The 15,722-nt window shown below is 35.5% G+C and overlaps 1 protein-coding gene across 2 annotated transcripts in view; it reads left to right on the top strand.

Moving 5' to 3' along the window:
• The window catches only part of LOC150102838 (protein kinase C-binding protein NELL1-like), a 299,735-nt gene that overhangs the window by 49,692 nt on the left and 234,321 nt on the right, over window positions 1–15,722 (top strand). The gene's annotated exons all lie outside the window — the stretch shown is intronic.

Below are 15,722 nucleotides of genomic sequence, written 5' to 3'. Positions count from 1 at the left end.
GCCATTTCAAATACCTAAAAAGGTTCCCAGATTTTTTAGGAAAGCCTGGGAACCGTTTTAGGAACCGTTATAAGGACATTTTAGACGAAACTAAGTTAGCATGTCTGATATGAAGATGATGGGATCCTTTTTTCTATAAAACAGTCTGTAAAATACGCAACATTTAAACGTAACACTAGCTTCTTAGCTTTAGTTCCTTCGGCCGAAATTACAACCAACTCAGTGCAAAGAATTCCTATATCCATGATATCCGATCTGTGATGAACTGTTTCATTTGTAATACAGATATAAGATTCACAAGTTAGAGTTAGTCTAAACACTGCTATCTTAATGATTTGGTTAGTATCTCTCTTAAAACGAGTAGAGAGGCTTAGGTGTTGGCATTTATATTGATATTTCACTGATTTCAAACCAGTATTCTCGGAGTGCAAAAAATTAGATACTCTATCATCACAGTGGCAAGTGAGAACTGGCGGACTATGAGTTGAACATTTCCTTTCATATGGCATTAAATGGAAGAAAAGTGTACTAGAAGTGCAGCAGACACGTACTTTCTCCAAATCAAAAGTATGGCTGCATTCATACTAAACATTTGGAAATGAACTGTTTCCGTTTCCAAACTGATGTAAGCCTTTCTAAATCCAGCTCTAGATGGCAACATAGGACGTTAGGTCTATTGTCCGTTATAGTTCCGATTGACAGTTACTTGATTGTTGGCATATCATGTTTTTATGTCAAGTGTCGTATTTATTTATTCTTATGCTACGAAGAGGCTAGTTTGAAATCTAGTGATATATTAGAAAGTTAATTATCATTTATTTTGTTTTTGTGATGCGCAAGTATACTCTTAAAAAGTCCCATGTAATTTATTTATCCGATCATAAATAGTCTTGCTTATATTTATCTATTTCCATATTGAATATGCGAACTTCTAAAAAATATTCCTCTTCTACAAGTTCATTACTAACAACAGTCGAAACTTTTCCTGCCCATTTATGGTTTCGTACTTCTAACGCTAATTTTATAAACAGATTTGTTGTAGCAGTATTTAATTTAATTAAAGAGTCCTTTAAGATTATATAGATTTATTTAAACATGTAAAATACGATAAACTTTTATTTATCAAAATTAACTCTTTATGTGTTAAATACAGTTAAACCTCACTTTGAAAGAAACTTTTTCGTTCGTGTGGAATGCTATACAAGCATTATGAATGCCACTGGACATCTTAAATTTTAACCAGCTCAAGCAACCTCTGATTATTAGGATTTAACGATATTTGGGATAAGGAGTAATGATCATTAACGATTTATGCATTGCATTATCACTCACTCATACACAATAGTAGTAAAAAATGTTAATAGGGTCGCCGATCTCAGCTACCAGTTTCATTACTTCTGAGAAGTAATGTTAGCATTTTATGAGAGAATATAATAGTAGCGATGCTACTAATACCTACTGAACAAAGCAGCAGATAAAATAAAGTTAGAAAGCATGCTTGCGCGGGCGATCAACAGTATCGGCAGTGCGCCCGCAAGAGAATTGAATCAGCCGGAAATCCGTGACTACCCAAAATGCAAAAACTGTCCGGTTTGTCGACAGGTGTTGTATTTGACTCTTCATGGGAATGAATGTTAAGCGAGAAAGATTTTAAATTTCATTATATCCTACAAGGATTCCTTCGAAAAAATGCGTGTAATCTATGTAATTTAAGGTTCATTTATTTCGAAATTTACATTCGCTCCAGTGTTCACTTCATAAATTGTAATAAAAAGAGACTTTCATCCATCTTATGCTTTAACATTCTTTAGCATAGTTTCATCACTTACGTATTACATAAAATGATGATTCGATGTATTGAAAGTCGGTTTCTTTAATGTTGATGCAATGCACAATTTAGTTTTCTATCAGTCATAAATTACCACACGTCATGGAGCTTCTTGAAGTCTAAACTTTTCCTTATTTCCTTAGTTTTCGTTTAATATATATATTAAAACATAGTGTAACTGTAAAATGAATTATAAAGAGCGGAAATGTGACTGAGATATGAGCAGGTGAGAGAAGCTTATCAGACAAATATGAGAGTTATTGCGCAGTGTAATAGGTGTTAACAAGAGGCCACATCCGTAAGTTGCGTATTGGTGTTGTGAGGAAAGCAGTGATAAGCAAATTCTTTGCATAGATGACGATGCTCGAGCCGAATGCGTTGGGTTGGGTTGAATGTTGTTGAGTATTGTAAAGACGTGCGCCGATATTCAAAGAATTCAAGAAGAAATTTGATAGATGTGTGTGTGTAGAATGAAAGGGATCTATAGCGATAAGTCCAGTGACACTGCGAGAGGAGGCTTGACATAATATATCTTCTTCATATTTAATTAGCATGAATCTAATGAGCAACCACCCAAGTGTCACCAAGAAAAGCTTTAAGCCAAAAAATTTATACATTTTATATAGTTATTAGATACTCATAATATGTTGGAAACCTTTTGATAAATAATAATCAATGTAGATTAGTGCACAACCTTATGTGAGAACAATATTCTAAGTGAATTTGGAATTTTTACAGCGTTAGAAGTTAACCGCACAGGCGAAAAATAGTCTTGAACACTTTTCTAATGAAGGGGATTTTTTCTGACAGGATAGGGATTATGGATAATCTTATAAACTTATGATATACGGTGAGTGCAAGTTTATTAAATGAAAAAGAAGAATTAAGTGTACTATTTTCAGAAAAACTGTTGGTAAGATTTGAGTTTAGTGATAGGTCATTTACAAATAGGAGTGCGAGCAAATGACAGAGGCTTGGGATGCTCGAGCGATATGTGAAGTGATGAAGCCATCCACTGTGATACGCAGTGAACGATCTAAGACGAAATCAGCAATCCAGTTACAAAGAGTGATAACATAATGGTAATTTGTACGAGTAAAGTAGACTTTCGTACCGTACCCAATCAAAAGCCTTGGAAATATCCAGAACCACCACCCAATTCTCACCAAACCTTTTCAAAGCGTGGGGCCATAGACAGATGATGTTGACAAGATCTGCTGTAGATCTAGAATGGCTGAATCCAAATTTTTGGTCACTACTACCGATTAATTGGTCTGAATGTAGGTAATGAAGGATTGACTGTCAATAACTTTCTCCATTATTTTCGAAAGAACTGGGATGGCAGGTTTTTATCGCCTTTCTTTTCCATGCTGAATGATAGAAGTAGGTTAAGCATAGGACACTGCAAAGACGATACAGGCTCATTTTAAGCACGACTAGAGAGATTATCAGGGCCAAAAGGCTTGTTTGTACACAAAGCTATTCAGGATTATTTTAATATCTTTCTGATGAATAACGAGAAAGGTTATGCGGTGTGCAGTTCCTGGTAATGCTGAGGGTATTTTGCTTTAATCATTAATGTAGAAGCTCGAGGAGACGATTCCAGTTTAGCCATTTCTTCGGTTAATTCTTTCGGCACCATACCGTGTGTGTGTGTGAGAGAGAGAGAGAGAGAGATGGAAACATGGATATGGCAGAAAGAAGTTGCGCCTAGTGGCTTTAACGCGGGGAAAGAAGGCTGGCTGCTATTTGATCAACTGGTGAATTTGTTGCACTTGGCCCTTTCAAAGTCCGACTTGAATTGGCTGATGGTGTTTTTTAGCTGTTATATGTTGCCTTGTAGGCTGAGTGGGATGTTGGAGTTCTGGTTTATAGTCACTGGCGATATGCAGAATTATTTTCTTGAACTGATTTGGTACACTTGCTTGAAAGTCAAAAGTTAATATTTTGCAGCATAGCTGCTAACGAAATACTTGTGGAATTGATTTAACCTTGGGATTAAATCAATTCAAGTCCTGTCTTAATAACCGGAAGCAGGGTTATAGTAATTGTCACGGTAGAAGCAGCTAAGGCTGAAGTCAGTGTGTTTTTCCGGTCAATTGCGTTGATTCTCTAGTCGCTGCGACTATTTTAAGGGCGATTTTTGTTTTCTGCAGAAGCAAAAGGCTATGAAGTCGGTGTATTATTCTGCTAATAACATGCGTTCTTCTTGCCGGTCTGTTTTTTTTTTTTTTTTTGGAAAGAAAATTCCTAGTACGAGGGGAAAATCCTGCTAGTCCTGTATGAAATGGCTATGTTTTGAGGACAAAATATGCATTTTTCGGGAGGGAGAACTCTATCTTTTGTGTGCGATGAAATAATCGCCTTCATTAAAACGCGAAACCTTATAAAAAATTCTTCAAGACCTGAACGAGATTCAAATTCACGTCTTCCAATCGACCATCATCAATATCAACTGTGCTATGGAGGCTCAAGAAGCTGAAGTATGGATTTTGCTTAAAACCAGCCGAGGATGCATACAGAAAACCATGTAGAAAAAGTGCTAAGGATCCTATTTGTTTTGAAATCAGTTATAAATGTCCGAACAGCATGGTAAGGCTCAGAGGCATATTTCCTAATGAAGATTGCATTTGTGATCCCATGCTAATAAAAAAGAAAAGTCTTGAAATAATTCGAGGTTGCCATAAAAAAGTAGGAGTTTCTTTCCCAATAGCATTCTTGTACAATGATGAATTCGATATCAGAGAAATTGAAACCAAAGCAGTTTTGACAATATGACAGTTCATTTATTGTTATGTATAACATGATTTCATATAGTTTCGCTTAATTTGCCACTTAAATGATTCGATTTAAAACAAAAAGGTGACTATTACTGGATGTACATTTAATAAAGATCCGAATACCAAATTTCAATAATCTATCCAACCAAAGAGGAAATTATATTCAGAGGGACGAAATAGAGAATTTAATATGTATTTCTACATTCGGAAAACGCATCTAATAACATTTATTATGCATTTCAAGACTAGTTGCTTGGCGATCTGCACCCATTTCAAGTAGCCACGAGATGAGCAAACTGCGTATTTTGTTAGGCAGGTTTGCTGTTTTACGAAAACTCTTCACCATTACCTTTCTATATTTTAATAATGTCCTACTGTTGACCTTGGATCCTCTCACTGTGCAGCAGTAGCACGTACTGATTTTGATTAAGATGGCAGCTTATGTAACACCTAGCTCGGTTGACTCCAAACAATACCCATTTTCCAGTACCGTGCACAACAGTCATTTTTCTTCCTTTGCCTTTATACCTTTGCTGTGTATCAGCTGTGCTGGCTGGTGTGATGTATTTCAGAAAAAAAAAGGGGATAATATTAGAATATAAATTTTAAAATATAATAAATTCTGATTATAAATAAATGTAAATACACACACATGGATTATTTCAAAAGTTCTCTGTATTCCTGTTGTTAAATTAAACAAGAAAAAAAAAATTAGAGCTTCAACATAATCTCAATTCTGTGTTATCACTGTTGCCCAGCGTTTAGATAAGTCTTATATTCCTATCAGCAAACTTTTCTGTCAATGTGTCTGATAAGGTACTTTAGCAGAAACTTCAACGCTTGCGAAGTGTTTCCCAGGAGTTTTTCTTTCAACTTAGGTAACAGATAGATGTCTGATGAGCTCGAGTCAGGACTACGGTGAGTGAGGAAGCACTTTTCCATATAATCGGATATTTCACTTGAAATATATGGCCTCGTAGTATCATGTGAAATGCTCCGATTTCAAATTCTTCTTTTTTTCCCCAGTTTAAAATATGATTTAACAGAACATGGGCTTACGATTTTTGATTATAAATACACAGTCTAGTTTACAAGTAACGTGAAGGTGGAAACTATTCAATCATCCCACTGACCACCAATTAGACTAATTGGTAATTAGTCTATTCACGGAAATTGAAGAATAAGAAATTAAGACTCTAGGCGGCATTCAAAGAATACCATGCTAACATCCACTTAGCTCTAAAAAGCATTCCATATGACATTACTTCTCATTCTTTACCAATCAGTGATGCTTTATTTTCTTAGTACGTATTTCTCTCAAAGCCTTAAATATAAAGCACAGTAAATGGTTTTCCATGTGCAAGATACTAAACAAAACCTATCAAAATAGTACGGAAATACAATTTCTAGTTCGTACCTCATTATTTTAACCAATAGTATATAAATGTACATCAGCGCTGATTTAGCATGCAAGAAATCTCAAAGCAACAAAATGTGTGCCTCTAAAACGAAATATATATGGAAGAAATCACGAGTCATTTAACTTGTTCCTTTCATTGACTGTTCACAAGTTCATAAAAACGTCTGTAATGAATTTTGTCAGCTATTCTTTGCAGTTAGCAACACTTCAACACAGAAATATATTTTATTTCGGTATGCGAGGAATATTTCGAAATGGAATACTTAAAACTTTGCAAAGAAATGTTATAACAGGGCAGTAAAAGTTTCTCCAAATCATTATATCAGCGATCTCAAAATAATGGCCACTATCGGTGTGTGATAGTTTCGAAACTTGAATGATCAAAGAAAGATCATACATTGCAGGGGGTGGGGGGAGAGTAGATATTTCGATATTTTATTTACAGTAAAACAAAATTTATTCTAATGCACAATACTTCATTTTAATGGAAAATAAAAATTCTAAACAGGATTCATGAAATTAAAGATTTCTTCAAAAAATAAAGGAAAAAAGGCACTAGAAACTCTACAAACATTTTTATCTAGGGGTACCTGGATTTGTAAAATCCAGGTGCCCCTAGTTTGTTTGTAAAATGTTACTTTCTAAAACATAATTAAGATGTTAAATATATAGGTTTATATACACACACACACAGCTTGGGAAAAAATTAACGAACACCATAGTGTGAGGAACAAACAGCCAATGGCACTCACCATAAGATGTAGGCCCTCGACTGTTGTGAGGCCGACGTCTCTTGACCTTACCCGACGTTTCAGTTCATCCTGCAGAGATGAGGGCTCTGTGGAGGCTAATCAAGTGTGGTGACGTTCATATCCACAAACCACGAAGTTACAGCTGCAGCCTTATGATACGATGCATTGTCATGCTGAAAGAGACAGTTTTCAATTCCGTAGAAACGCCATAAAGTGAGACGCATTGCACTGTCCAGAAACTTCTCAGAGGCCAAACCTGGAAAAACAGGACTATAATACCATCGCACTGTCATCTCCAGATTTCATAGTTGGGGTTTCGCACTCTGGTAAGAGACGTTCACCGGGCATCCGCAACGTCCATAACTACCCATCTGTTCGATAGGGTGTGTAGCATGATTCGCCGCTCTATAACTCTGTTTTCCAAGATTCCACGTTCCACTGCCCATGCTCTTTGCACCACTGAAGACGATGCCACATGTTGGTTCGGGTAATGTGAGGCTTGTATATCGCAGTCCTGCCATGGAAACCCATATTGTGAGCCTCGGTTTTGAATGTTTCTGTGCAGACTCGTGTTCTCGATGCCCGGAACTCCGCATTCAACGAGCCGGCGGACGAATGGCAGTTTTTTTCCTATATTCTTCATAGCACCATACAGTCACGTTCGGTAAGTGTGATAGGTCGTCCACTGCGGGTAGCACTTGCAGTTGACTCCCTGCGTTTCCGTCTCAGTTATGGTATCACTGCTTGTTGACCTGAGATGGCCCACTTTGTCGAACAGATAGGTCTGCAACATGGCATCCTATCACAGCGTCTCTTGCAAACTCTGAATTCCCTTCTCGCAACCATTTCACCTGGAATATGATGCTCCCAAGTCAGTGCAATTAACTTGAGAGCATCATATTCCTCCAATTTATATCGGGTACAAACACGTGACTTGTTACGTGTATGATGCACACCTTGCCCATGTGGATCTTTGCGCCTTCTTTCCAAGCAGATTTTAATTTAAACATATTTAATAGATTTTTAATAATGATTAATAGATTTAATAATAATAGATTTCATAGATTTACTTTAAACATTTTATACTTATAATCTCTATAATTGCAATACATAGTTAATTGTCTCAAGCAGATACTAGGACGCAAGTAAAAATAACAGAATGAAATAATTAAAATATGAAATAAATTTTCATTTATAAAAATAATTAAAATTGTGTTAAATACATTAAATTTATATTAATATTTAATTTATTTAACACAGTATTAAATTAGATATTTATTTATCGTGTTAAGTGTCCATGTACATCCCCAGATCTAGAACTAATTCGGGTTTAATACACAGAACTAGACCAACAGGATACGATTTTAATTGTTTCAGGCCACACAAGCAACACCTCTTAGTTTAACTTCACAAACTTAATATTGGAACATTTTGTTTAATTCGGTTAATGACCGAAAAGTGTTTCCTGAGTTTTCATAAAAAATTTCACAATAGTTTGATTGTGAAATTTTTTAAATTGATTTTATCTGTTAAAAATTGTTACTGCCACCACCTTCAAGATAACTCGTGTTGGCACACAGCCTTATAGTATTTTATTTATATATCTCATTAGCAGAAGTAATCCACATTGGGTAAGTTAAACACGATAATGTATTAAAAGGAGGAATTATATAATTTGGAAACAAAATCACTAAAATTAATGAAGAAAACCGTAATAAGAAGCTATACATACATATAACGTTTTTACTATATGTGGTCTTAATTTACACAACTGTACACAACTTAAATTTACACAACTGAAACACGCTGTTTTTAATCTTTTTTTTTTTTTTATAAAATATTAATTTGATTACATAAAATAGTTTTTGCACAAATCAAAAAGTTCAAACTTCGCATTTTTTTATTTTCTTCTTTCAAAATCTTTTCCCTTTCGAAAAGACGTGTTTTTGTTTACTTTAAAATATCAAAAACTAGTGTCTTTTCTATAAAATATGCTACTGATAGCAAATATTTTTCCGATAAAATGTTTGCTATAAAATGCTTTAATTTTAATGCATAAACAATTCGTTTGTGTTTAAAACTTTAAGCACAAACGAATCGTTTTTAATCCAATGGCACAACACTGTTTTTAAGTAGGGAATCGAATTACTTTTAACTGGGCACTAAATTCTTTTTACATAAGAAAATTATTGTATTCTTCTAATGGGTTAAAATACCACAAAGCATGAAACTAGAAATGAAAAATTCTAAGAACACGAGACACTGAAATTGTTTATTAATTACTTGTTATTTCTGCCTATGAGATCTATAAATTTAACAGACTTTAATGAGAATTGAATCCCAGTACACCAGGGTACTTTTTTTTTTTTTTTTTATGATGATCCTTTAATACAGGAGGCAACCGAATGGTCTATGCTAATATGCAAAGCATGCTGGTGGTTTTGCTGCGCAGTGTCTCCTCATCTATCATAGTATTAATATACTGCAAAAGCAAAGTACTTTTTCTTTCGTTAAGTTATTTTTATGCGTTTCGAGTTAGGTTTGAATCGCGCTGTGGCGGAATGAATATCAGTGAATATCTTTAGATGGTCGTCGATTTTGATCTCGGTGTGATTACCACGTGCTGGTAACGTGAAAAAAAAAAAACCTTATTTGATTTATAGAACACGGTTTCGTATTATAAAATCCTTAGCCACCTCCGATATTAGTGCACTAGCTTTTTGACCTTTCTAGGTGGGATTTATATTAAAAATGCATAAGAATTCAATAACGTATGATCAACCTTACAAGAAAGGATTTTCATTTCTTTTAAAGCAGGAACATCATAAATGGCTATTTAAGAAAGTAATCTTAATAAAACATTTTTAGTTTCGAAATGCTTGGCGTTTCGATAAATTATGTTGCAATAAAATTAAATTGCAATAAATTATGATTTATTGCAATTTTTCGAGTCTTACATGTTTGTTCCACGAGAGCTCTTCACCTACTTCAGGAGCTCATTAGTCCTATTGAAAATATTTAAAAAAAAAAAAATCAAATATACTGTATAAATAAAAATTCGCATTTTGTTAGTGAAGTCTGAATGTTGAGTTGAACTCAAACACATGCGAAATATAGCAAATTAATTTATTAATCGAAATGGAAAAACAGGAAATGAAGCACACGTGTTCATTGTTTCATGAGATTCTTCCAAATAAATAGATGGGCGTTTGTGAAAATGGTATTACTTTTCTATTTTCATTATTGGCTTATTCTCCACATCATCAAATTACTCATATCGATTGTCTTTACCCCGTGTAGAGCGAGGGAGAACGTCTGTATCAAAGTAGGATGTATTATAATCGGGTGTTTCTCCACTCTCGTTATCAATGCAACTGTTAATTTGAAGAAATTGTTTTGTTATGAAGGTTTCTGTTGCCCACTTTAATAATTCGCAGGAACGTACTCCATTTTCTTAAGAAACGAAAAAAATACATGTCGCTGTATAATTCAAAACACTCGCTCCCCTACACAAGCAAGCTACTTATGTGGGGAATACCTTGTAGTTCATTTATTTTGGGACAGTGGTATGGGATGCAGTAATGTTTAAGAGGTAGCCGTTCCTCGGTGTATTACGTTCTGAGATGCTCGTGTTATTTAAAAGTATAACCAATGAATGAGCTATGAGTAATAAATACTTTAAACACACTAGTCTAGTCTGTTATGAGTTCGGCAACCACTCGTAGATGTTTTTTTTTTAATAAGTATTAACAGCGTGTGTCTTCGATTTTCTTTTTCTGGAGGAAAAAAAGGAGAGGGGAGGTGACTCGAGATTCGATGTAAAATCCTGCCACTTCTTTATGAGACCAGCTAACCCAATCTTAAGATGAGAATAACAAGAACAGCAAACTACTTGCAAGACAGAAGTTTCGCTTTAATATTTAATTGTTATTATTTTGCATGTTAACACTGAAATGTTTGTTCTGCTATTTTGAGTAATTCGTACTGTTATTTTTAACAGTATGAATTATGAAAATCTTAATTCGATCATAATTTTATACTCTAATAGCATTTTGTTTTCGTTATGTGTACGTATCAAAGGGATGTTAATTTATGTACAGACATAACATACCTCACACTTCCTTTCGGAATTTGATGATGCACTTCATTAAAAAACGTCTCAAATGTTACATCCTAGATCGGAAAAGGAATCTAATCCAAGTCTTTCCAACTAAAGTGCATGATTCAGAAAGGTCCCTAATTTGAAGTAATCTTAATGCCTTTCTTTACCTGTCAAAAAAGTAAGAGGAGGTGGAGAAAAAAAAAAAAAAAAAAGGCAATCCTTGTTCCCGAGTTTATTATGCCTTGAAGTTTTGCTAAACCGGATTGATACATAATAGGACAAACAGCTCAGGAGCTGTAACATTTCATTGCTCAGTTTAATTCGAACAGTGCGTGTGGTAGTGGAGTTTCTAAATTAATTGTTTCAGATTAAGCGAGACCGACAGAAAAATTTGAAGAACTTATCATCACGAAGATCAAACGGGAATGTCTCACCCATTTCGCAAGTACCATGATTTCTGTTAGAGAAAAAGAATATATATATATGCTCTTTGGCCATCGGCTGTTTATGATCATGGATCGGATGGCATTTTGGAGAACAAATGAATAGTAAATACAATCAAATGAAGAAGCTCACTTTTAATGAAAGTCATGATAGCGACTCTTTTTTTTTTTTTTTTCTGTGATTCATACGAGACCATACGTTTTATCTTACCTCACTGGAGAAAGAACGTGCTCGTTTCGCTCTCGAAACCAGTATGCCAGTTTAGTTTCTATTAAAGTAACATATTGCTAATATAAACCACCAGCGCTGGCGTCCTATTATTCGTAGACTGAAAGCTGTCTCATTCCAACTGGTTCCGCTCAAACTGCTACAGTGCAGCTTAGCTGATTGTCCTAACGGAAGCAGCTGAAGGCAAACTAACACAGGTGTTGGTTGCAGTACCGTACAGTCGGCCGTAGTGTCCGCTATGGAGCTTCCAGACAATTACAGCCAACACGCTTCAGTGACGTCACCTGCTCTTCTCGGATAGCGCGCGAGTCGCGTGGCGCACGTGGAGGAACTCGTAAGAGATGTGGGGGAAGGAATGGTCATTCTGATTATTGGAAGCACGTGCGTTAACTTGCAGCATTTTTCCTCTGGGCCCCGCTTAACCTGGTTGTTTGAGATCTACATGTGCAGGTATGGGTACAGAAAGAGGGATCGAAACTTCGGACGGGTAACTGTGCTCGCCGATAGGGAGCACATTGCTGATGTTGCTGCAGACATGTATCGTCGTAATTTAAGCCCGCAGTGAGCAAATGAGGGTTAAGTTTGGAATTTCCTACATAGAACGCGTATTTTTATTCTGGGACTCCTTTTGGAGAACAGGTTTTAGCCGGTTTGTCCCTGCTGCAGTTTATTTTCTAAAATCAAGATTGAGATTTTCGCGGTCCTTCAAAAATCAAAATGCTGCCTTTAATTTGTTTATTGAACAGGATATGATTCCCCTGGTGCCGCTAGACGGCTGCGCATCGACTGCAGCCAGGCTCAGGCATGTGAAAGAAAAGTTTTTTCGTTATTTTCCCCCCCTTTTCCACTACGATAATTTTATTTGCTGATGGTGGTTCCCACAACATGCTCACGTGTTTCGTTAATGATTTAGATTTACGATGTTAACTGCACTGTTCTTAACTGTAATTATTATTCTGATATATGTGATATTTTATGTTAAGAGCAGCGTTTACCGAGCATTGGTGTGTCCTTTTAAATACCGTATTATCTAACAGCACATAAGTTATCGTTTAGAACTGTTCCACCCACAAGTCACTGATAAAAATTTACTTTGTTTGCATTCTTTATCTGCGGAAAGGAACCACCAATCTTATTCTGCAATGACCGGAAACAAGACTATTTTATTAGCAATGAACTCTGAATTGTGAATTGGGTGTGGGAGTAGACACTGCAGGAAGGCGACCAAGAAATGACTTTCTTATGGATAAATCTGATGTGCTCAAGAGTCAAGTATTTGTATGTTCTTTCATGGATATGGTTTTGCAACTTAAGAGGTTGGAGTATCTCTACAGGTGAGTGTCGACTTTATTAATTATTGCAGAATTCTTAAATTACACATTCGACAACGGAAAAATGCATTTTAAGGGTGTGCAGTATTATATGAATACGGGTGTATGCTAATAGTACCCTTTTGAATGTATTTATTGAAATTGTTTACGAAATTCATTTGTAATAAACACGTACTGATTAGTACTTTGTGGAATATGTCCTCAAATTATTTGTCAGAACATCTCAAACTATTTTATGAAAGAATAACTTGTTAAAATTAATGTTTTAGTGTTCTTAATAAGAGAAGGTGCTTGAAGTAAAATTCGTCAATGGTGTTGATCTGCAATGCTTTTGGGCAGCTGCATTTATTGATGCAGCTACTGCAATTTAATCAATTTTACGACTGGACAATTTCCTTATTTAAGTTTTTAGCCTTTCCAGTAACTTTTTCTTCTACTTATTGGCGTATTTCTAAAGTTTAAAAAAATTTTTAAAAAAAGGCGATGGAAAGGAAGAATGGAGTGCATTCAGAACTAATTGCATCTCCTCCCCTTTCAACACATTGTTAATGATTTAGATTTACGATGTTAACTGCACTATTCTTAACTGTAATTATTATTCTGATATATGTGATACATTATGTTAAGAGCAGCGTTTACTGAGCATTGATGTGTCCTTTTAAAAACGTATTATCTAACAGCACATTCCGCTGTCAGATAATAAGCTCATTCCGCTAAAAGTTAGTATTTTATTCTCTGATATCAAAAGTTATAAAAGGGATAATTGCGATTATCTTGAAATGACGTTATATGAAACATTTCTTCAACTTCTATAAATTTAGTAACTATCAGTTTCATGTTTCTGTTGCCTTCCATCTTCACTTTAGAGAGAGGAAAAAAAAACAAAAAAATACTGGTATTTACATCGATACCTGATTTCAGTATTACAAAAACTGAAGTCTATCTTGAACAGATGACTTCAGAAAACATCATACATCTTAGTAATATACTTACTTCGTTTCTTATATTGATGTTAGTTTCATAATATTTGATGTTTAAATATTGCATTATTACTCTTCAATGAATACAGGATAACTTAATATCTAAACAAAATTTACATCAATTGACTAAAATCATATTCGAAACATTGAATGCAGTGCAAACTCACTATACGCTCAGTTTATTTGAGCAATCCTCTATAAGAATAATTGTTTTGCATGTGCGTATTTGTAACGAGCAACATGAATGCAGTGTTCAGAATATGTTAAGGTTGGATGAAAAGCTTCGTTTATATTTCTGTTATCTCCATTACGAGTGCCGTTCTTTATAAAACATGACTTTAACATAATTATTTCATTTATCATAGTCTAATGTAATAATACTATCACCTGAAAGCATGAAATTTGATCTTAGGACAACTCCATAGTCGCATTGTATGCTTGCATTGAACCACGTAGTCTTTGAAATCTATAGAACTTTCAGCTGAGTTACAACTGCAGTATAATGCTTAGCCTTCTAACTACATTTAAAATTATTCGTTAAGTAGAATACTTATCGAATTTAGATGATGAGGATCGTATTGAGAGACATTTGATCAGAGTGGAAGGCTGCGTCTTAGAAAATCACTATTTATTTATTTATTCTTATGGCAAAAAGAATAAAAGCAGTACAGGTAAATGTGTAGTCCAGAAAGCCAATCCAGGGCCTCATCCGTCACCTCGTGGATGTCTTGGAGGTTACCATGAAATTAGCGTCTTGTGCAGTAGTTTACAATATGAGTGATCGTTTGGGGTATGGGGGGGAACAATCATAATAAAGGTGGTCTGATAGTTTCCATTTGTGTAGTAGGTAGTCACATTTGCCCTGGTTAGTTCTGATCATTTTGACAAATGACCAAATCTTCTTAGGAGGAGCAAAACCAGAAGCAAAGGAATCTTCAACCAGGAAGCCATTTGTTAGGAGATCGTTGGACCAGTGTTCTCTCGACATGTCAGATGTTGATGGTAAGGCAGTTGAAGAGAGTTCGTCCATGGACCAAAAAGGATTTCTTGATTTTTGGCGAAGACTAGGTGGATTTCTGAGTCAGAGGCAGGAGTGGGTTGCTCATTACTTTATTAAATTCTTTAGTAGAGGCTTGTCTTTTCCGTATATTTGGTGGAGCAGCGTTAGATAGGACAGGCAGCCAGGGAAGAGGGGTGCTTCTGTGTGTCCCACTAATTGTGCGCATGGTAGAGTTTAGATGGATGTCTATGATGTCAGTGTGCGCACTTCTTTCCCAGACGGGACACGGTATTCTGCTGCAACGAATGCGAGGGCTAATGCAGACGACCTTAAGACTTCTGTCCCACAACCCCAGGTTCCAGCAAGCCTTGAAATGATGTTATTTCTCGTTTTAATTTTGTTGGACAGGTTAGTCCAACAAAATTAAAACGATGTACCGTTTATAGGTTAGGCTTCTGTTCAGACTCACCCCAAGGTATTTCGGGTTAGGCTCATGTTCTACCATCTTGCCACAGAAAGAGAGGTTGAGGTGTCGATTTGCCTCTGCATTGTTTAGACGGAATGCTGTGGACACAGTTTTTGTTGGATTTGGATTCAAGTACCACTGCTTGAAGTACAAATCACAATTGCAACTCCTCTCTCCCGGAAGAGTGATAATTTTTATAAAGTAGAGCTGAATTCTGAATTTCAGCAAGTTGAGAGACTGGGATTAAGATCATGGGAAATATCTCAACAGCCCAGGCATTTTATCAAACAAGCACTGCTTAACAATTGGCTAATCCTGTTTAGTTAGTACTATGTGAATACATGTATTTATAATTGAGTTGTATCAATGCTTCAAGAAGGGGGAATTAGAA

Source organism: Typopeltis vanoorti, chromosome 10 (genome assembly GCF_054136105.1).
Source record: "Typopeltis vanoorti isolate ZY-2024b chromosome 10, IOZ_Tvanoo_1.0, whole genome shotgun sequence".
In the NCBI taxonomy this organism is placed as follows: Eukaryota; Metazoa; Arthropoda; class Arachnida; order Uropygi; family Thelyphonidae; genus Typopeltis; species Typopeltis vanoorti.
The sequence above is the reverse complement of the archived record's forward strand: the minus strand, read 5'-3'. Positions and strand labels throughout refer to the sequence as shown.